The sequence below is a fragment of the Gobio gobio genome (assembly GCF_949357685.1).
Source record: "Gobio gobio genome assembly, chromosome: 11".
Classification (NCBI taxonomy): Eukaryota; Metazoa; Chordata; class Actinopteri; order Cypriniformes; family Gobionidae; genus Gobio; species Gobio gobio.
The window spans coordinates 29633158-29657387 of record NC_137104.1 but is presented as its reverse complement, the minus strand read 5'-3'; the positions used below and the strand labels follow the sequence as shown (position 1 = coordinate 29657387).

General features: G+C 41.5%; 1 protein-coding gene across 1 annotated transcript in view; it reads left to right on the top strand.

Moving 5' to 3' along the window:
* Positions 1–24230, top strand: part of thrb (thyroid hormone receptor beta) — a 403412-nt gene that overhangs the window by 181444 nt on the left and 197738 nt on the right. Inside the window, exon 2 of the mRNA XM_079829346.1 lies at positions 5294–5360. The gene's annotated coding sequence lies outside the window, so the exon portion shown is untranslated. The remainder of the gene's footprint in view (positions 1–5293; positions 5361–24230) is intronic.

Below are 24230 nucleotides of genomic sequence, written 5' to 3'. Positions count from 1 at the left end.
GCTTTAAAAACATACTAAACAATGTTTTATTCAAAATGTAAAAATGCAGAATGTTTTCTGTGATGGTAGGTTTAGGAGTAGGGGTAGTGTAGGGGGATAGAATGCACAGTTTGTACAGTATAAAAACCATTAAGTCTATGCAATGTCCTCTGCCTTTCCTTCCCCTCCCCCCTCACTCTCACTTTCTCACTGTGTGTGTGTGTGTGTGTGTGTGTGTGTGTGTGTGTGTGTGTGTGTGTGTGTGTGTGTGTGTGACTTTCTCTCTTGATGTTAATTTACCTCTTGAACCTGGATGAATTTAAAATGAATATACTATTTTTCAGATCAATATATTTATTTATTTAAAATAATTTAATTCATCTAAATACCACTCTCTGTATGCCCTCCCCTCAATGAAGAGAAAATGGCAGCATTGTGTTAGTTTTGAAGCAGGATAAAAACATTTTTATTCAAATTGAGCATTTCATTGGAGGATTTTTACACTTTTCACGGTTATGCACTCATAAAACATGAAAGCTTAATTATAAAATCAATAGAAGCTTCAAATGTAGGCTAAATATGACATAAAAAAGTAGGCTACTAGCCTACGAAAATGCTGCCGCGGACGCAGATAGATTAGGTCAGTTCTCTTGCGCGGCTGCTTCACTAGCATCATCAGCATCGGGAGTTAACGCAGTTTGAGCAGCGGCTCGCATTGATAAGGCTCCGGGTCTGTGTCTGTTACAGATAATCCACCCTCCTCCACTTCAGGTGAAGGTAGGAGAAATGACCGCTCTGTTGCAAAGCTGGCGTCACTCCAGTCATTCTCCATCTCTGCGACTCGCGAGTCAGACAGCTGTCAATCAACCCATCACTGCAGGTTTCAGGTGCGCGCCCTCCGCTCAGTCCCGCCCTTGGTTCGTCCCCTCTGTGTCCGCCGGGCTCTGCCCACTTTTCCAGCATTTTTTGAAAATTGCCAGTGGGTGGAGTTAAGCTCTGAGCAGGGGTTTAGTTACCCTTTAATGGCGTAAATCACATACAGTAGCACGTATCCACGTGTTGCAAGATTTATTGTGTTTCAGGCATGTTTGGGATTTCATGGCATATTTAAAAGTGTTTCTGGGAGTGAATATAGTATAAAGCATGCCATTTCCTGTTGCCAGCAGGTGGCGCTATGACTAACTGAATATTGGCATGTAGATGTGTTTAGGTCAGGACTCTTATCAAACATGTGAAGTTTGGGGCAGATCGGACATTGTATGCCTGACTTACTACAGCTTCCTGTGTCATGGCGAAACATCAGACTTTGTCAGGCCACCACGGACACGCCCTTCAGGGAAAACTCAAGATCTTCACAATATAACATCACCAAGGCCTTTAGATTAGACTGACCAAATAGGATGTTGATCTGGTTACATCTCAATGAGGAGTTAATCACAGTGTTAAACATGCCATTTCCTGTTGCCCACAGGTGGCGCTATGATTGTCACTGAATATTGGTATTTTGATGTCTTTAGGCAAGGACTCTAATAAAACATGTGAAGTTTGGGGCAGATCAGACATTGTGTGTCCGAGTTACAACAATGTCCTGTTTCATGGCGATACAACAAAATTTCTGAGGCCGCCACGGACACGCCCTTCAGTGAAAACTCAAGATCTTCGCAATTTAACGTTGCAAAGGCCTTTAGATTAGACTGACCTAAAATTATGTTGATCTGATAAAATCTCTATGCGGAGTTGATTAAAGTACAACATCTGGAAATGGGAAAATTTGCAACAATTTAATAAAGAAAAAAAAATATCTCACTTCCTGTTGGTTTTCAGATTTCGTACCAAGATACTTTTTTGTAGGTATTGGGCTGTTACATGTGTGTACCGAATTTCATACCTGTACGTGAAACGTAGCGGGAGGGGCACTTAGTTGAAATGTTGTAGGTGGCGCTATGGAGCCATTTTGCCACGCCTAATTCTGAAACTTATATGTAGATGTCTTCAGGCCAGGACTCTTATCAAACATATGAAGTTTGTGGCAGGTTGGACATTGTATGCCTGTCTTACAACAACTTCCTGTTTCATGGCGAAACATCAGATTTTGCGAGGCCGCCACGGACACGCCCTTCAGTGAAAACTCAAGATCTTCGCAATTTAACGTAGCAAAGGCCTTTAAATTAGACTGACCACATATGATGTTGATCTGATTAAATCTCTATGCGGAGTTGATTAAAGTACAACATCTGGAAATGGGAAAATGTGCAACAATTTAGTAAAGAAAAATAAAAATATTTCACTTCCTGTTGGTTTTCAGAATTCGTACCAAGAGACTTTTTTGTAGGTATTGGGCTGTTACATGTGTCTACCGAATTTCATACCTGTACGTGAAACGTAGCGGGAGGGGCACTTAGTTGAAATGTTGTAGGTGGCGCTATGTAGCCATTTTGCCACGCCTAATTCTGAAACTTATATGTAGATGTCTTCAGGCCAGGACTCTTATCAAACATGTGAAGTTTGGGGCAGATCGGACATTGTATGCCTGATTTACAACAGCTTCCTGTGTCATGGCGAAACATCAGACATTGACAGGCCGCCACGGACACGCCCTTCGGGGAAAACTCAAGATCTTCACAATATAACATCACCAAGGCCTTTAGATTAGACTGACCAAATATGATGTTGATCTGATTAAATCTCTAGGAGGAGTTAATCACAGCGTAAAACATGCCATTTCCTGTTGCCCACAGGTGGCGCTATGACTGTCACTGAATATTGGCATGTTGATGTCTTCAGGCAAAGACTCTAATAAAACATGGGAAGTTTGGGGCAGATCGGACATTGTATGTCCGAGTTACAACAACTTCCTTTTTCATGGCGAAACATCAGATTTTGCGAGGCCGCTACGGACACGCCCTTCAGGGAAAACTCAAGATCTTCGCAATTTAATGTCGCAAAGGTCTTTAGATTAGACTGACCAAATATGATGTTGATCTGGTTACATCTCAATGAGGAGTTAATCACAGTGTAAAACATGGCCTTTCCTGTTGCCCATAGGTGGCGCTATGACTGTAACTGAATATTGGCATGTTGATGTCTTCCAGTCAGGACTCTAATAAAACATGTGAAGTTTGGGGCAGATCAGAAATGGTTACAACAACTACCTGTTTCATGGCGAAACATCGAAATGAATCAGTTGATTAAAGTACAACGTCTGGAAATGGCAAAATGTGCAACAATTTTGCAACGAAAATTAAAAATATCTGACTTCCTGTTGGTTTTCAGATTTTGCACGAAGAGACTTTTTTGTAGGTATTGGGCTGTTACATGTGTATACTGAATTTCATAGCTGTACGTGAAACGTAGCGGGAGGGGCACTAGGTTAGGTGGCGCTGTAGAGCCATTTTGCCACGCCGAATTCTGAATACCATAACAGACGTACATTTTCGCCACTTCTGACGCGTGTGCAAAGTTTTGTGAGTTTTCAAGCGTGTTTAGGCCCCCAAAAAAGCGATTCATTTGGGAGAAGAATAATAATAATAAACTGAGCAATTCCAAAAGGGTCCTCACACCATCGGTGCTCGGGCCCTAATAATAAACTTTCGAAATCCAATAGGGTCCTCACACCATCGGTGCTCGGGCCCTAATAATAAACTTTCGAAATCCAATAGGGTCCTCACACCATCGGTGCTCGGGCCCTAATAAACTTTCGAAATCCAATAGGGTCCTCACACCATCGGTGCTCGGGCCCTAATAAAACAATGTGAATTTTTGGTTTAGTTGCCTGTTTCATCGCGTTGCTCCAGGAAGTGTGTGTGCACAACATGAATCACACATTCTGAATAGCAACGTAGTTCACATTCACTTTTACATTTGTGTCATTTTGTGCAGTGTTCATTCAGCGATTCAGCGTGCGCAGCTCAAACAATTGTGTCACAATTGTGCAGTGCACAATTAATGATAACTATGATCGGAACTGTCATATTACTTAACATTAATGAGAACACTTTTTTAATAAATTGTGGTGAATTCATTGGGTTTAGTTGCCGTGTTCAGTGTGTCGTTGTGGGAAGAGCACGTCCACACATTCTGACCAGCACGCATCAGCACGCATTCTCTAATACAACGTGTTGGTGACACGTTGTATTAGAGGTTATAGTTGATTATTAAAAAAGTCATTTAATTATATAATGTAAACTAGTATGATTTTACAATCATACTAGCCCTTTATTTGGATTAAAACCCTTCTCTTTCATTTGGTGAGGAACATGGTGTTTTGAGCTGCATTTGCACAACGTCATGTTGTGCTGTAGATGCATATTGCTTCAATAAGACTAATGATTAATTGATGAATTGATCATTAATTTAAATGACGATCGATCATGGTAATTCATGTAAATTGACATCCCTATTTCAAACAGTTTAAGGAGAGACAAGCGTGTTTAACGCTGAGTGAATCTACTGAAATATAGCCCAATATGAGCCTTTACTGACATATAATATTGGGATATGTTCTTTTATTTTATGGAGACCTCTAAGCATCTGTATAGCCTATGATGTGATTTATGCACATTTGTTTAAAATAGCCTGTATGGGAAGGCTGCTCACATGATGTAGGCAGAAGTTTTGTATTGTTTACACAACGGATGCACATTCTCACCTTTTTTTCTGTTAATTATTTCCATGTTGGGTTGTGTGTCTATTTTTCTTAAATGCATCATCACAGAATGTCTAATATTGGTTTGATTGCTTGTGTTACATGAGAAAATAAAAAATGTTTGTCTACCTGATGTAGTAGATTCATTGCAGGTGTGATTCAGGTTGCGGTCTTTATGCGGATCGAATCAAACAGGAACAGAATAAAAATTTGTTCTGCGGACGGATAACAGTTCGGGTGTTCTGTTAAGTACTGTGGGTGTGGGGTTTACCAAACACGACCCATGCAGGGCTCTGCAGGACACACCAGAAGTAAAGGAAAAATACATTTAAGGAAACAAAGTATGCATTGTACTGCATTATAGTAATTGGTGTGGTTGTGAAATAATATTTAAACTTTCTTGATTACTAACTTGTTTTTGAGTTTCTCTGGAGAGATTGCTTAAATGTGCTGTATGTAAGTTTTTGACTGTAGTAAAGCATAAAAATACCATAATATATTTGCAGATATTTAGGAAATGCTTGTTTCTCTGAAAAAAAAAACATATTTTTGCAGGGCAAAACATATTTAGAATTTGGACTGCAGTACCCAGTACCCAGTACTAGCTGTCATTTTTACATACAGCACCTTTAACTATGCATTCTAATCGCTCTCAACATTTCATTCTAGATTTTCATGTTGGGAGGGATTTGTGCACCTCAGCCCTGGCAGGACTAAGCGCCCCCACGTCTTTCTGGTAAGAACAGTTTGTGTTTAATATCAAATGTATTTAATGACAAAATTTTGTTTTATATAAAAATGATTGCACTTAAGTTGCATTCTTTAACTCTTTAATTAACTTTTTAATAACAAATTTATTCAAACATTTTACTTACACACACACATACAATCACCAGACACGTTATTAGGTACACCTGTTCAACTGCTTGTTAACGCAAATATCAGCCTATCACATGGCAGCAACTCAGTGAATTTAGGCATGCAGACATTGTCAAGACGATCTGCTGAAGTTCAAACTGAGAGTCAGAATGGGAAAGAAATTTGATTTAAGTGACTTTAACCATGGCATGGTTGTTGATACCAGAACATGGCATGGTTGCAAAACCTGCCCAAAACAGAAACAAACCCAGATGATTCTCTAGATCATCAGAGCAGCTTAAGACGGGCATACACTGTGCAATGTCTGTGCAATTTCAGAAAGGTGATCAACTCACACTGTACGAGTAGATCACATGAGATGTAAAGCCAAAGCTCACGATTGGTCCAAATGTTTGCACATTGCTTTGATATCCACTGACTCACCTTCATGGTTTAAAACAGAAGTGACATGTTTCTTTATTACCAACAACGGTAAGAGCGGTTCACATTTAATACAATTAAATATTAAATAAATGAGTAAATAGAGTAAAAAGTGAAACAAGTAAATTAATGATCAAGTAAATTAATGGCGTCGGTGTAGGCTAAATGTACACGCAGATGGCTTTTGACGACGTGGGAAAAATGGGTTCCCTTTCGTTCAGTCACTACGACGTACGTTAGTGACTAACGAATGGGGGTTTCGCCTAGAAGCCAATTACCTTCGAGGTGTTTAACAGCGCCCAATGGCGTGCCAATGCCATGGGCATGCGGAATTTGTACTCCGCCCCACCTCGTGGGTATATAAGGAAGTACGCTAGCAACATCGCATTATGTTTCTGCTTTGGAGACGAAGGTGACCACACGCTCCCTGGGTCAAGTGATGTCCACAAACGTGGTCCAGGAGAGACATCTGTGGCTTAACCTGGCCAATATGCGGGACACCGAGCGGACATGTTTCCTCGATGCCCCCATATCCCAGGCTGGCCTCTTCAGCGGCGCGGTTGAAAACTTCGCCCAACAGTTTTCAACCGCCCAGAAGCAGACTGAGGCTATAAAGCATATACTGCCCCGGCGGCCAGCTGCTGCTTCCACCCAGCCGCCAGCACAGTCGCCTCAGCCTGCTCGCCGCCGAGGACGCCCTCCTAAGGCTCCCGCCCCTCCCACCCGGTCCAAGCAGCAGCCATCACCCGGGCCGGGTCGCGGAGGAGGCCGTAGGAAGGCGTCCCAGTCCCCTCAGGCCGCCCCGTGCCCCGTTAAATGCCAGGCCAAGCGGCGCTCCTGAGACGGACGGCTCAGGGATGGGAAATTCTTTCCAGGAGATGGTAGCAGGACGACTCCTTCCCCCGGTGGAGGGCCGGGGGAGAATCCTTTGTTCAGCTGCTGGCCCCTGGGTCAATGAATCTGGTCAATGAAAGAATTAACACTCCCATTAATTTGGGAACAGTTCGGCGACGCACAGGTAGATCTGTTTGCCTCCCACGACTCTTCCCACTGCAGCCTGTACTATTCCCTGATCGAGGTCACGCTCGGCACGGATGCACTGGCGCACAGCTGGCCCCAGGGCCTGCGCTTATATGCGTTTCCCCCAGTGAGTCTTCTCGCACGAGTACTGTGCAAGATCAGGGAGGACAAGGAGCAGGTCATGTTGGTCGCCCATATTGGCACGGCCAGACCTGGTTCTCAGAACTGCTACTCCTTGCGACAGCCCCTCCCTGGCCTATCCCTCTGAGACCGGACCTCCTCTCTCAGAGACGGGGCACTCTATGGCACCCGCGTCCAGCGCTCTGGAAGCTCCACGTGTGGCTTCTGGACGGGACGCGGTGGACCACCTACGGTGGTCGCCAACATCACTTCCGCTAGGGCAGAGTCTACACGACACCTCTATGCGTTGAAGTGGAACCTCTTCGTCACCTGGTGCTCTTCCCGCCAAGAAGACCCCTGGAAATGCCCGATCAGGTCCGTGCTTTCGTTTCTCCAAGAGGGGCTGGAGCGAAGGCTGTCTCCCTCCACCCTGAAAGTGTATGTGGCCGCAATATCTGCCCATCACGACCTCTTGGGAGACAAGAAGGTAAGTCAGCACGACCTGATCATCAGGTTCCTGAGGGGGGCGAGGAGACTGAATCCTCCTCGCTCTCCTCTCGTTCCCTCTTGGGACCTCTCAGTAGTCTTGAGTGCTCTGCAGAGGCCTCCCTTTGAGCCTTTGCGGTCGGTCGATATTAAGTTTCTGTCGATAAAGATGGCTCTGCTGACCGCATTGGCCTCTCTTAAGAGGGTCGGGGACCTGCAGGCATTTTCGGTTGACGAAGCGTGCCTAGAATTCGGGCCGGCTAACTCTCACGTGATCCTGAGACCCCGGCCTGGATATGTGCCCAAGGTTCCTACCACTCCCTTCAGAGATCAGGTAGTGAACCTGTAAGTGCTGCCTTTGGAGGAGGCAGACCCAGCCTTGGCATTGCTCTGTCCAGTACGCGCTCTCCGTGCTTATGTAGACATGACGCAGTGTTTCAGGACCTCAGACCAGCTCTTTGTCTGTTCTGGTGGAGAGCGGAAGGGAAGAGCTCTCTCAAAGCAGAGGCTGTCGCACTGGATAGTGGACACCATTGTTTTGGCTTACCAGCAGCAAGTTCGGCCATGTCCCCTTGGTGTGAGGGCACACTCCACCCGGAGTGTGGCCTCCTCTTGGGCTCTAGCGCATGGCGCCTCGCTAACAGACATCTGCCGAGCTGCAGGCTGGGCGACACCTAACACATTCGCCAGATTCTACAATCTCCGAGTGGAGCCAGTGTCCGACTATGTACTCGCCCCCCCGAGGGGCCGGTAATGGACCAGGCTCTGGTGTCTTCGCTTGCTCGCCACTCCACTCCACGGACTGGATACGTGCGATATTCTCCTCGAGCTCCCCGAGAGCCCTGAGCTCCTCCAGCATTGTTGACGCCAACATCAGTTCAGTCTGCCCTTTTGAGCCCAGACCCTCATGTCCGGCCAGGTGCCCCGTGTGCATGGTTCCCCTCCGGCGACCCCCACACGAGTATTTCCACCGTTAGCCTCCTCAGTGAGCAGGTGTCTTTCCCTTGGCAAGTCCCTACCTCCCCTAGGGTTAAAAATCCACCTTCGGCTGGTACCCTAGAGTTTCCCATATGCAGCCCACAGTGGGTCATATGTGTACTCTCTAAGTCCTCCCCACGGGTAGGCATCATTGGCATTCCCTCACTGGGATATGCTTCCCAGTGTACCTTGGTAATCCTGTGTTAAGTGGGAGTCCTACGGCCTTAAGTGGCGGGATCTCACACTTACACAGGGCACTGGATGACAGCTGAGTGGCGCGGTTATATTGGAACCCCCATTCGTTAGTCACTAACGTACCTTGTAGTGACTGAACGAAAGGGAACGTCTCGGTTACGTATGTAACCCTCGTTCCCTGAGGAGGGAACGGAGACGTACGTTCCTCTGCCACGTCAGCTGTGCTGCTGGAACGCGGAGTTCAGATCTTGGCTCCGCAGCAGATACATAATGCGATGTTGCTAGCGTACTTCCTTATATACCCACGAGGTGGGGCGGAGTTACGCATCCAAATTCCGCATGCCCATGGCATTGGCACGCCATTGGGCGCTGTTAAACACCTCGAAGGTAATTGGCTTCTAGGCGAAACCCCCATTCGTTAGTCACTAACGTACGTCTCCGTTCCCTCCTCAGGGAACGAGGGTTACATACGTAACCGAGACGTTATCCATTTTGAAACACAAACTGGAGGCAATAAGCAAAAGTTTGCTAAATTGCAGCTAGTTTGATAGCTACAGAACTTAAAGATCTCCCTCTTTTCATTTTCTTTCTTACTGCAAATGCATATTGTAGCAACACTCACCCATTCAGAAAATATAAAAATAAGACATGAGATATGTACAGTATACAATATTTCACTCTTAAAACAATCCTGTAGAAAGGCAGTTTTCACTTGGACATGAAGTTCTGTGACTGCATTGTTTATATTTAATATATTAATATAGATTTGATTCTTTTCTTAGGCAGTGTTTATCCTCTGTGCCATTATAAAACGTGTAATATGATCAGCATAGAGAGGACGCTAACAAAGTCAGGCAATTTATTCTTTAATCAGACACCGCCTTCTAATGAAAACACCATCTGCTGTCCTTGTTCATGCCGCTGTTTCCATGTCAATGGGTCTATATTTATAAAAATGAGTTTATCCTCACTACCAAATTAACTGATAGCTCAGCACACCCCATGGTGCTCAGCTGTTCAGATACACCTGTGTTACAAACTGTTCATTTCTACTTAATGTGAGAGTCAGGTACTCTGTGTAATGTTATTTTGTCTTGTAGCAGATATCACTGTACTAATGAGAAAGTACAAATAATGTTTAGTAATAACATATAGCGCAACTGCACCTCCACTGACCCAAATCCTTTGCCAATTCCGTTCCACTCTTTCTACCCTGTGCTTTCCTGACTGATCTGTAACTGTCCTATCTAATTAAAGCATTAATAAAGGCCAAAGAAAGTACCAATATTAATTTGGACACATATACACTATCAAGGTATTATGAAGTAGGGGAATTTCCTCTGAAGAGGCAAGGGGGGCAGTGCCTCCATCTCAAGCCTTCCCTGAGCCCATTGAATTTTAATAGACCCCTTAAGTGTGTCGTGGGTGGGGGGGTGGGGGATTGAGAATAAATGTCACATGACAGGAGGCAATGCCTCCTTTGCGCTAAGATTGGCTATTACACTGTTCCCGCGATAAATCCCACTTCTCACATCCATATCCCCACATCCATTGGTCTGAATAAATCATAATATTTTAGTCAGTAATCAGCTTTGTGAAATAAAAGGTTTATGCCTCTGCCCATTACCATCATATCACCTGCAGTGCTTACCAAGCTTTGATGACTGGACACAGGACAAACCTGCCCCTGCCCCACCTCCTTAATAGGTGATGGTGGCTTACCCAAACTTTTGACTGGTGCTGTATTTATAGCATCTGAGCAGAAATTTGCGAACAAAAGCTTTAATGATGTGGCACTATGCTATTTACAGTAAACACTTTATAATCTATCCAAAACAGGCCAAAGAAATCTTGTCTAAACAGTCTTACATCTGTGACATTTTATGTATCGTATTTGTTATATTATAGAGCCTATAAATGTTAATCTGCAGTTTAATACATTGCTAAGACATTTTATTGCAGTATTTATTTCATATTTCAGTTGATTTCACTCAACTCAGTATATCAATAGAGTTTGGGAAAAGCAAACATGTGATGTTTACTAATGTAAGTTTGTGTAGTAAACAAACCCACGTGTCAGCGCCATTCATTCACACAAAGACACGCAGAACATGCAGGGTTCAAATTTAAATGGTCTTTTTGCGGTTTAATATTCACAGACACTAAATAAACTTACCTCACAATCCTCGGCTGGATCCCTTGCTCTTTGAAATGAAACTGATACCAGCTCTTCTTCTGAGGTTAATTATTACAGGAATATTCCTCACTCAAAATAATGTGAAGTACATGAATTTCACTAAACTTTATGCGTTTTTTCAAGTTTATGCGGGTGGGGATACTTGCATGGATTGTGTCAGAATTTGCCTTTGAATAGAACACGCTCTCCGTGGGCATGGCCTCATTAGCGAATAATGAGACATCTCTTTTTTCAAACTGATTACATAAACAGAGAATATTTGTTTTCGATTTGATTAAATGATTTAAAACCTGACATTTCAATGTTTCTTTAGACGTATGTCTCACTGACAGAGAGGCGGCTAAACGTGCATCATGTTCGTTTTATTTATTTACGAAAAGCACAACGTGTAGTTTTTATTGTGAGTATACACAAATAAAAGTACATACTTAACAGTTTTAAATGATGTATAACATTTGTCTATATGACAAAAATCAATGGAGTTATTTGAGTCTCTTTGGCAGTGATAAGGAAAAAAGGCAAGGCGGTCGTGCCGGCATGACAACCGACCCCTAGGGTTTAAAGATGAGTTTCAAAAAGATCGATGTTCTACCCAATCAGAAGAATACACAACTAAATCATCAAGATAAGCATTGCAATTAGGTACACCAGCTAGTATAACATTCACCAGCCTCTGTATGGTATATTTCGCATACTGAAATCTATAATAGAGTACTGGAGGAAATGATACAGAGTGACAGGCTGAAATTTCAGAGGCACAAAGGGAAAGAGGGACTTGCAAGTATCCTTCAAGCAAGTCAAATTTGCTAACAAATCGGGCCGATGCAAGATTATCTATACAATCTTTCATCCTGGGTAAAGGTTATGAGTCAGGGATGGTAACACTGTTAACCTTTTTCACAAAATTTTCAACTAAATATCCAAATAAATTTAATTACTAAACTAAATTGAATACATCAACTAAATTACTGATCTGCCCACATTGTCACTGTATGATAATTGAAATGAGCTAGATGACATCACCGTTCCCTTTCAAAAGCTACACTCAATGCTGCATGAAGTTATGCATATGGGAACGTCTTTATCGTGACCAGCTGTTGAAATAGTGTGTAAACACATCAATGAAATTGACACACACGATTACTGCTTTGTGTGTTTGGGGGAAGAGCATGCGGTCGGTGCATTGGAGTCAGGCGAGTGCCAGCATTGTGAACTGTTCACAGTGAAAATGTTCTAGTCAGGGTTCGCCAACAAGGGTCTTGCCTCTTATGAATAGTGCCGCGTTGGCCCAACAGAGTGTGGTTCTCTGAGATAGTGTCTCTCCTCAACAGCTTTTAAAATTAAAATAAATTTAATTACTAAACTAAATTAAATACATCAACTAAATAACAGATTTGCCCACATTGTCACTGTATGATAATTGAAATGAGGTAGATGACATCACCGTTTTCTCCAGTCCGGCTGTACAGCCGAATCAAATTCTGTTGCATTATTTTCCTGTTTAACACTGTGAAGCTGCTTTGAAACAATTGTACAAAATCGCTATATAAATAAAGTTGACTTGACTTGGTGGATGGGGTGCCGCTTGGTAGGCATCCTCAGCTCGCTCGCATCATTCGTGGGGCCAGGCGGTTGAGGCCTCTTGTAAGAACCAAGATTGCTTCATGGGACTTAGCTATAGTCCTTGAGGGTCTGGTTGAGACCCCCTTTGAATATCTAGAATCAGCGTCTGACAAACTTCTGACTTTAAAGATGGTTTTTCTTATGGATATAACTTCTCTGAAGAGAATTGGGGATATGCAGGCTCTGTCAATATCGCCATCCTGCTTAGACTTTGCCCCAGGCTTGGTGAAAGGGACCTTGCATCCTCATCCTGACTACCTGCCTAAGGTTCCATTTTCAACTATACATCCTGTCACTCTTGAAGCCTTCTGCCCTCCGCCGTTCACAACGCCAGATCAGGAGAGACTTCATAGACTGTGTCCAGTCCGTGCTCTTCAGGCCTACGTCCACCGCACTAGCCAGTGGTGTAAGTCAGAGCAATTGTTTGTTTGCCATGGGGGCCGTGACAGAGGTTCTGCTGCCACCAAACAAACCATATCACACTGGGTCAGGGATGCTATTACTCTTGCCTATGAGGCGCGCGTTCAAGCTTTGCCTATAGGATTAAGGGCTCACTCCACCAGGGGGGTCGCCTCTTCTACTGCGTTAACAGTGCCCCCCAACAAAGTGTTTGTGATGCGACAGGTTGGTCCTCTCCGCACACATTCATAAGATTTTATAGCTTGGATGCTCATCGCAAGCTAATGTCTGAGGCCTCTTGCGTCCTTGTGCACACCTACACAACTGTAAGGGGTCCAGACACCATCAAGCATGGCGGCGTGGGTGTTCTCATTCACTTATACATAACTTCATGCAGCATTGAGTGTAGCTTTTTAAAGTGAACACTTGGGGTTACTTGACTGTAACCCTGTTCCCTGATAAAGCGGAATGAGATCCTGCACTGCAGTGCCGTGCTGATGATGCTCCAGGACTGGTCTTCAAACAAAAGAGATCTGATGGCTACAGCTGGAGCTCATCTATTTATAGATAAATACCTCCAGATCAATTTCATTGTCATGTTTACACACTATTTCAACAGCTGGTCACGATAAAGATGTTCCCATGTACATAACTTCATGTAGCATCTCGTTCCGCTTTATCAGGGAACAGGGTTACAGTCAAGTAACCCCAAGTGTTTTCTCCAGAGCGGCTGTACAGCTGAATCAAATTCAGTTGCATTAGATCCTGTTTAACACTGTGAAGCTGCTTTGAAACAATCTGCATTATAAAAAGCACTATATAAATAAAGTTGACTTGACTTGACTTGACTTTTAATCATTTGTACAGAACTGGGGATTTCTGTCAGATTTAGGTACTAAAAGACAAGGGCTTTCTCCATTGACTACAACTGGGCATGGCTAAACCATTTCCCACCAGATGAGCAACTTCTGCTCACATGACAGATCGTTTCATCATGTCAATACGATATGCGTGCCATCCGATTTTTTAATTCAGTGTACGTCTACCAATCTCGCTTATTCTTTTCACAACTTTGTAAGGTCCAACAAAACGAGCAGCTAAAGCTGATCCGGGAACAGGCAGAAGAACGATTATCTCAGCACCAACTTGAAAACAACAGGAAACAGCTTTCAAATCATGCTATTTCTTCATATTGATCTGTGCCTTCGAACACGTTATGTTTTGTTTTCACTTCCGTATCAAGGATTGTATCCTTCAATACTTTCAAAGGGCCTCTGACTGTATGACCAAAAACCAGCTCAGCTGGGCTAAAAGCCAGGGACTCTTGCGATGTTTCTTAAGCTGCAAATAATGCGAGTGGAACTCCCTCTTTACAGTCTCTTTCCCTGTCAATACAATACTTTCTCAACATCGAATTTAAGGTATGATGAATACCTCTAGTGCTCCCTAACTCTCGGTTTGGTAAGCACTAGAGGGTCGATGAATTATGGACAGTGATTTCAACACCTTAGTGAAGAATTTAGACAAAAAATATATGCCTTGATCAGTTTGAATTAATCTATGGATCCCAAATGTAGAGAAGAATTGAATAAGGTGTTTAGCTATAACCAAAGGCGTTTTGAAAGTATGGCCTCTGGAAAAAGCAACACTGACACAATCAACAATTATGTGCTCGAAAGATTCACCAACTGCAGGAATAGGCACAAGGGGCGCAGGTGGAATTACCTGGTTCGAGTTACCTGTTTACCTGTCTGGCAATAATTAGCCGCATCTTTCTTCAAACCCTGGCAGAAGAAATGTCACAGTATGCGATCATACGTCTTTGTAATTCCCAAATGTCCAGCTAACTGTTGATCATGGGCTCGTCGCAACACTTGGGTCAATATATAGCAGGAACCACATTCTGTCAAGTCAAGCCAAGTCACCTTTATTCATATAGGTGAGTCCTTTGCTTTCCAGGAAAGTTTTCATGTGTTCCATGAAGCAAACTGTTTCAGCACCTCTCCCCGGACAGCCACTGGACTTTGTTATGCAGCAGGAGATCCGAATATTTAATTTTGACTCCTTGTAATTATGAATAGAGCTGTCAGTGGTTTAACCCTTTTGCCATAATTATGTTCACTATCTGAATGAAAATGTACATCACCTCTTTGCATTCCAGAAGAATTGTTTGAGCGCACAGTGCATCTTGATGCAGAATGTAGTGAAATGTCAGCAGCTTTTTCCATTGACTTCTGATGTAAAGTCAAAAACCCCTTCTGTCCTCCTGTCATATCCTGTGCCCATCAGTAGCCACTGACTCCATGTGGGTAGTGTTTTTTTTTTTTTTGACTTGTAAGCAATCCACCACAGCCTCACAGATGTCCTCCCCCTTAATTTGGCCTTTTAGCGGTATCAGTTCAATGATTTCTTCCTGTGGCCCAGGAGCGTTTACATATCTGCGCTGCTCTGCGCTGAAATAACAGCGCTATTTCCTCAATGTCGTTTACATCTTTTGACACATCCCAGGCAACTGAGTACGCTTGGAGCCAAATGAATGTCCCTAATTTGACTGTTGTTGACTTGTTGACCATCTTAATGATTCAGTCCTTGACAGTTTTTGCAGAGAGAAGCACATTTGTTTTTGAAGTCCGGAAATAGATGTTCTGATATTAGGAGTCTGAGCTGTTTTTGGGCCCTTTAGAAGTTTTGACATGCTCTGACATTTGTGTTTTTTTTTTCCAGTTTCTTATAAGCACATTAATGGCAAAATTGTAATTACACTGTATTCAGCACAAACTGGGCTACCATAATATGTGAGCAACATGTATGTACATGCTTGTATATTTGAGAGAAAAAAGTTTATGCATGGTTTTTGAGAAAACAAAAACATTTGTTTTAAAACTAAGGCCTCAAAACACACAATATATATGTGTCCACAAGACTTTTGACTAATGGGTGTTGTTGCCTAGAGTTTTAACTTTAAACTGATGTGAAAATCATTGAGCCTACTCATTCACATAAAACAATACACTGATTTAAAATTTGTAAGACAGTTTTTCTTCACAAAGCCCGTATGTGAGGAGGTGTGATATCTAATGAATGATGATGGAGATCACCTGAGAGGACAAAATAACATAATAGCCTGCATAATGACCTACATAATGAGCTGCATAATGAATGAGCTTCAGGTAGGCCTATGTGACAGAGAGCAACAGGACAAAGGACATATATAATATATTGTACTTATCTAGCAAATGCATTTTGATTTAAGAATGTTTAAATATTTAGACTAGAAACAAGACAAAAATTACTAAGATAATTTTTTCTACATGTTTTGTACTATTTTTTGTTTTTGAAAGTAGTCTCATGCTAAAATTTTTTATTATAAATAATTAAAATGAAGATACAATTTATACAAAGCTAATTCACTGTAAAGAAAGCAATTCACTTTCTACAAAACAAAACTCCAGAATCATTTATTTAGAATGTAGTCAACAAAGGCCTATTTTATTTTAAATTATCAAAAGATTTGACTACACTGAAAAAAATCTCTTCTTATTTAGTTGAAAATTGTACTTATCTAGTAAATGCATCTTGATTTAAGAATGTTTAAATATTTAGACTAGAAACAAGACAAAAATTACTAAGAAGAGCATTTTTTTTAAAGAAGTCTCATGCTAAAAAATTTAATAAAATGTAATTAAAATTAAGATACAATTTATACAAAACAAAATTCGCTGTAAAGAAAGCAATTCTCATGCTAAAAAATTTAATAATATGTAATTAAAATTAAGATACAATTTATACAAAACAAAATTCGCTGTAAAGAAAGCAATTCACTTTCTACAAAACAAAAAACTTGAAAAAAAAACAACTCGATATTAACTCGATAAAACAAACTTTGATATTAAATTTAAAAGATAACATTAGGCTATAATATTTAAACATCAATATGAATAAAAATAAGTTTGACTGGTACTATATTTATAGCATATGAGCAGACATTTGTGAATAAAAGCTTTATTGATGTGACACTAGGCTCTTTTACAATAAACACGTTATAATCTGTCCAAAACAGGCCAAATAAATCTATTATTTTATATTGCAGCAGGATTCATATTTAAATGGTCTTTTTGCGTAATCACAGATGCTAACATAATAAACTTGGCCTACCTTACAATCAGCCCTGAATCCTTTGCTCGTTCTGAACAGAACATGAACAGCTTTTCATGAGGTTAATTATTCCTCAGCGTCTCAAAACTATGTAGCTGAAGTACCGTTACAGCGTTTCACTAGATGTTTGTATGAGTTTTTACAGTCTAGGGAGTTGATGTGTGGGCGTCGACTCTAGATAGTCAGTATTTTTATCTAAAAGAGTGCGCGATCCGTGGACGTGGTCGCATTACCGGATAATGAAGTGGCTCGCGGCTGACTGACATAACTCTCTTTTCGAACAGATTACATAAACACAGAATATTTGTTTTCGCATGTAGGATGTGATACATATTTGGATCGACAAAATATTAAAAGAATATTATTTTAATGTAACAAGATCACTTCTATCTGGAAAAATTAAATACAATTAAAGGGGCCATATTATAAGTCTCTGATGTCCCCAGAGTGTGTATGTTAAGTTTTAGTTCAAAATACCCCACAGATCAATTTTAAAATTGCCACTGTTTTGGGGTGACCAAAAACCAAATTGCCAAAATGCAAATGAGTTTGTGCTCCCTGCACAAAAAAGTAGGCTACACTTCCATAATGTACTTTCAGTGCTCTATTTTCACACACTAAGTTTGTACTTAATATACTAAAAATTCTTCTTAAAGAGCACCTATCATGGCATTTAAAATGTTCCAAATATTGTTTTAGAAGTCCCCAACAACAGTTTTGCATGCATGCAATGACAAAAAAGACTTTAGTTTTCTTATAATATGCATTTATTTTTACCTGTTTTGACAGCGATTCTCAAATGATTCCTTTAGTGATTCACTTTTCAAAACCCCGCCTTTACGTGATGCTAATCTGCGGTGATTGGTCCGATGACCCAGTCAGTTGTGATTGGTATAGTCTGTGCAGATATTTTCGGAAACGGAATGCCCATCAAAGTCTTATAGTGACAGTAATTTGTTAATATGTGTCAGGAGTTATGAATATGAATACGTTTGATTGTAATATGAGCCTCAGCTGATCTCATTCATAAAAAAACTCCTCTATTCTCCTCACGAAGACTCGCGACAAATCAACATCCCTCAGGGCTTTTAGTTCAAAAGTGTGCAGATGAGGAGATATATTGATAGATTCTCATATGTCTGTGTCAAATTTCTAAACAGAGGAGTATTTTTTATTCAATACTTCCTCAAGTACATTATGCAAGTGTACTTTTTCACCTAGTGTGCTTGCTGTCAGCCCGGTTGCGCTCGTCCAGTTGTCACCTGCTGACTGGCGCCGCTAACTTCTAGAGTAACTTTGTCTAACAAGATAACTTTACCAGACCCAGCTAACTTTTGAAGGAGTAACCCCTGTCAATACAATTGGATTAGCTGCCTGAAACGGAGAGATGTCCGAATCAACAAACACCAAAGTGATTAAATCGGTATCATTACGTTGTCAGAGGATATTGCCTTTAATAGAGCAGCACAGGTAAGTCAAAATTTGCTGGCTGGCTAGTCAATGTTAACTGATTATAAAGCTGTCAGTTGCCTTACTATGAGTTAATATTTTGCTATCTTCCTTACTAGTATTTGGATATTTGCGTTTTAACGCAAGTAAAACCATCATTTGGCCGCGGGATTGTGCCATGGTAGGCTTGTTGTTTCTGTGTGTTACGATCGGGGCAAACCGCATACAATCCCGATCGTGACAAGGCAGACCGCAGTATCTGCGGTGTCAAAAATGGGGAAACAAAGCTAGAACGCAGTAACATCACTTACTGCGGTTTGCCTTGGTATTGGCTTGGATTTTGTAGTTACTGCAATTTTGACACTCTCGTTTCTCCAAAACTGGACAAAATTGAACGAGCAAAAACTTTGTCACAAAACAGAACAGATGTCACAAAGCCCATTTCAAGTCTTAACTCAATTTTGACCAAATGTGTAGTTACTGCGCTTTGCCTTTGGACGGCAGTATAAACACTCTCTCTCTCTCTCTCTCTCTCTCTCTCTCTCTCTCTCTCTCTCTCTCTCTCTCTCTCTCTCTCTCTCTCTCTCTCTCTCTCTCTCTTTCTCTCTCTCTCTCTCTTGCATTATCAACAGCATACACAGCGAATTACACAAAAACACTCAACTAAAAACTAACAGTTCACAAATATATACAGACCGTATGCCTTTTCGGGGGATATAATAGTGCGCATTCTCCCTTTCATTACTGCCGTGACCAGAATCGCTCCGGAGACTATAAGCTGTATCATGAATAGTTGGTACTGATCCGTCTTTCAGCTTGAACATTTTAGCAAAACCGGCCTTGAATTGCCCCTCATTCAGGCAATGCACCTGCGTTGCTTACAAGAGATTGTTGTCGCTATAGCTGCTTGAGAAAATGCAGAACGGTGTACAACTGACTGGAAACTGACTGGGTGGAAACAAAGCTAATACAAAACATTCTCTCAGTGTCGTGGGAGGAAACATGCAGATTAAGGGGCTGTACTTTTATAATAGATCCCCTTTCTACATCAGAAGGGGAAAGAAATCTGAAATTTCACATGCTTGCAGAAAAAGGCAAAGTTACTGGGTTTTCTGGGTTGGTAGATGCACTGGGGACCCGATTATAGCACTTAAACACAGGGAAAGTTTTTTAAAATAAAACTTTCAATAAACTAGCTTTTATTTAGGCCTATTCCCATATTTTTTTTCCCAAAGCTACAGGGAGCCACTGCAAAGGGATGAAAGAGCCGCGGGTTGCCGACTCCTGGTGTACAGCTCTGTTGAGCCTTCCTTTTAGGGAATTACATTTCCCCAGGGACATCCCCATTGCTGAAGGTTTCCTCTCTCTAATTTGGGCAACATCTAGGCGGCTGGGCAAACTGGCAGAACTTTGCACATTATGGCAGAACTGCAAGCTTGTCAGGCAGACCTGCTCAAAGACCTGGATCAGGGTGGAGGGTTTATGCGAGGCTGTAAACTGCGTTTAGCCACAGATCTATCTCTTTGTGGCACCTAGCAGTTGGTCTGCTCCTTTGGCCAGTCTATGGCTGCTATGGTGGTGATGGAGAGGCATCTGTGGCTTCATTTGTCAGGCATCATGGAGTGTGATAAAACTGCCCTTCTTGATGCCCTTGCTTGTCTCACCCTCTGGACTTTTTGGCACTATCATTGAGACGATGGTTCACTGCATAAAAAGTGGGATTTTCGACCCCGTAAACGCCTGTAGACTCCCGGAAATGTCCCTAATTTTCGGCAGTTTTCAACAATTTAGAGGCAGGGAACGTCGCGTTCGTCTGTGCCACAAATTGTCGTAAACGAACCATGACGTAGGTGGAGAGCCCCCCGCTGAGAGCCCGCACGGAGGTGCGACGCCTCTAATTAGCATATGAATAGCAGCGAAACCAGAGAGTCAACGGCCAGACTTGAATTTACTCTCTCAGTATTGGCTGAGGCCACTACTTTTAAACAAGAAAAATCCCTCGTGATTGGTTGGCAGATCACTGCAAACCAATCATTATTGGTCCCCCTGGCTCATTATAAACGTAAACCCCAATAATAATAATAATAATAATAATAATAATAAATATATAATTTATGTTGTTATAATTTATGTTTTATATTAATGTTATTGTGCTATGAAGTACATTATTCATACCATCAAGGAATATATGGGAAAATTATACAGACCGTGCCGTTTATTCAAAGAAAGAGCTTCATTTATAAACACACAGCTGTTCATTCAAAGAAAGAGCTTTATTGTCAAACACAACTATCTACAGTGCAGCAGTAATGTATCTTATGTTGTCCTCCAAAAACGTCATAGAGAAGTGGCCAACACATTCGGGGAACACAGGCGTATACGAGAGGGCAGTGGCCGCACAATCCATCCAGACACCCCGTGAACAATGCCGTCTTCCTCATCAGATATGAGTTCAATGGTCGCGGACTTCCAAATGTCCACCTCATCCTCAGCCAGCACACTTCGTCTCGCTTTCAGCAACTGTAATACAATCCATAAAGACAATAAGCAACCTGAAAAATACTCACATTGACAAAAAACGGATCTAATATAATAAATCTTACCCTTTTTCTTCTTGATCGACTCCGAGCTAAACTTCGCAGTTTCCGCCTGCGATGTAAGTTCAGGTTGTTTGTATCTGAAGCTCCGGCGTGTCGATTCATAATACGTCTTACAGGCAGCTGGAAAACAATTACATGAGACTGGTATTAATAAAAACAGTCACGGTAAAATTAAACAAGGAATGAGAAAAACATTAGACGTTATACTTACACACAATGTCGTCATGTTCAGCGGTTAAATCTGGACTCGCGGAAATCGCTCCAAGCAGATAAGAGGTCACGGCTTCGTTATGAGGCGAGGATAGTCTGTGTAAACAAAATGTGCAGTTTTAAGCTCGGATCTATTAACGCATCCATTTCCTTATACAGCTGAATAAAAGTGTATTCTTTAAATCGTAACGTTACATTACCCATGCTCTGGTTCATAGCGTCTGCAGTTTGCCTCAGAGTTGTGAAGACGCCTGAAAGATTAGTCGAAAAAGTTGGTCGCGTCCATGCAGAGGAGTTGAAGGGGAGCTGAAGGCGAGACGGCGTCCTGTCATTGTTGATCACGAAAAAGCAAAGCAGCAAAAACACAGGAAATGTATAAAAAAAAGAGAGTCCGAAACACGTCTGTTTAAAGCTCGTCTTCAAGTTTTGTACGCGTCATGGCCATGACCTCGCACCTAATTGGACGAGGGCGAGAAGCTCGTCGGGCTCCTCCAATCACATGCGAGGTCATAGTTATAAGGATGTTTTCCAGAATTAATGAAAAAACTCTGTATTAATACATTTTCCTGGACAGAATGGAAAATGTATTTAGTACCACATGCATGTACAGACTACAGTTCTCGCTCACAAATTTGATGGGATTAGGATTGATTGTCTTGATATAGTCAGTTTATGACAGTTTACAAAGAAGGGAGTCTAACAACAAACAGATTTTAAGAAATGTATTAAATTAACAAGAAAATGAAACAAAGGAATGTTAAGAGGTGAATAAAATAAAAAAAATGTTGATGTATTTTGGCTGTGTGTGTGTGTGTGTGTGTGTGTGTCTGCCTGCACAGATGTGTGTGTGTGTGTGTGTGTGTGTGTGTGTGTGTGTGTGTGTGTGTGTGTGTGTGTGTGTGTGTGTGTGTGTGTGATTGTGTGTGTGTGTGTGTGCGTGTGTGTGCGTGTGTGTGTGTGTGTGTGTGTGTGTGTGTGTGTGTGTGTGTGTGTGTGTGTATGTGTGTGTGCGTGTGATTGTGTGTGTGTGTGTGTGTGTGTGTGTGTGTGTGTGTGTGTGTGTGTGTGTGTGTGTGCGCGTGTGTGTGTGTGAGAGAGATAGAGAATCACAAGAGTCCGGAAATCAGTCCACAGAGGGGCTTAATTTATCCCTATATTCTTCAACCTCATTGAGGTTTCAGACCACCAGCTCCAGAAAAACCTATTATATTTATTTTCACTTTATTTAAGTTAATGGGTGTGGCAAAAGTGCTTCAATTACATATAGGCATAACACCGTAACTTTTTATTTTGTGTGTATTTTTTTTTTTACATAACATTGGTTATTGCTAATGACATACAGAGTAATTAATCTACTCTGTTAGCCCGGACACGTTGAATCTACTTAAAAAATTGGAGCAAACTGGTTGCCCTAAAAATTTAGTAATGTGAACTAAAACGAGTACATTTAAATTAAAATGTTTTAGTTTAAAAACCTAGATAAAACTCCCCCTGCTGCTACTCTGATTTGCATTTGTGTAGCTCACAGCATGTTCATTTACATGTTAAAGCCTCCCCTAGAATTAAGGGGAGGGGGGGTCATGGGGGGACAACTGCCAAGCAAGGCCCACGCCAATTTCCGACAATTTACAGCAGTTTTCGGTGTTGCCTGCAAATTGCCGTGCCGTAAACCTGAAGTTTCACAGCAATCTACAGTGCCACATACTGACGAAAATCCCACTTTTCATGCAGTGGGTGGACATGTTTAGATCAGTGGTTTTCTTAGGGGTCCCTAGAAAATTTCAGAGAATAAAAAGCAAAAATTCATTTCTATATGTTTCTCTCCTTTCTTGCCATATACATACTTTCCAGAATTGTATATGTTTTCTTTGTATCTTTCTAGTGAGTTTTTCTCACTATAGTCCCCTATATATTGCTCACTGGGGTTGTAAGACAGTATTCTTAACGCAGTACGTGAGCTGCTTACATACATTTATTTTGAAAGTTGCTTATAGAATTTTTCTTTTATTGAAAATGGACTTTGCGTTTCCATTTAAAATTTGGCAGACATATGTAAATATGCAGAAAAGCAAATGGAAACACACATGCGTTTGAATTATGTCAAAATGTATGGGTCCACAAATTGAAAATGCAATTGCAAAAACAATTTGCAATTGCATAGAACACTAGATGCAAAGAGTGTTACTCCAGTGTTACTGGATGACATCACTGTTTTCTCCAGAGTGGCTGTATAGCCGAATCAGTTTCTGTTACTTTATTTTCCTGTTAAAGAGTTAGTTCACCCAAAAATAAAAATTAGATGATGATGTCACATGCTAAGCTTGGTGACATATGGAATTACATGGACTTGACACACATGCACACATCACTGCCTGATTATGCCGGCATTTAACATCTTATAAGTCAGAAGGTGTTGTGTAATTGTTTTACCTATTTCAAATGAGTGTGATACTGATTTTTGTTTTGTCTGTTTGCTCCAACATTTTGTTCAGTTCAATAATTCCTTAAAAAAAACTCACAACCCAGTTTAATTTCAGTCAGAATTACCTTTATTTCTTGTGAGAATTCACCAAACCTGTTGTTTGTCCGTTGGTCTTCCATTTCCAGGCTGTACCATCAAACAGTCCAGCTGGATCAAACTGGTTTTTGTAGCATTAGCATGCTAATTTGGACTGAACCATGTGTAGTTTTGTCTGGGGGGAGGGGGAATAACAGCTGAATGTTTATTTTCTTTTCTTTTCCTTTTTATATTCTTTATCTAGTGTGTTTAAGTACCCATGGGTTTATATTGATTGTTATTTGTGTATATGTTTAGTGTTTTATTATTTTTATACTTTTGTGTATATGGCATTCTATGGTTGGCCCCGGCTTGTTC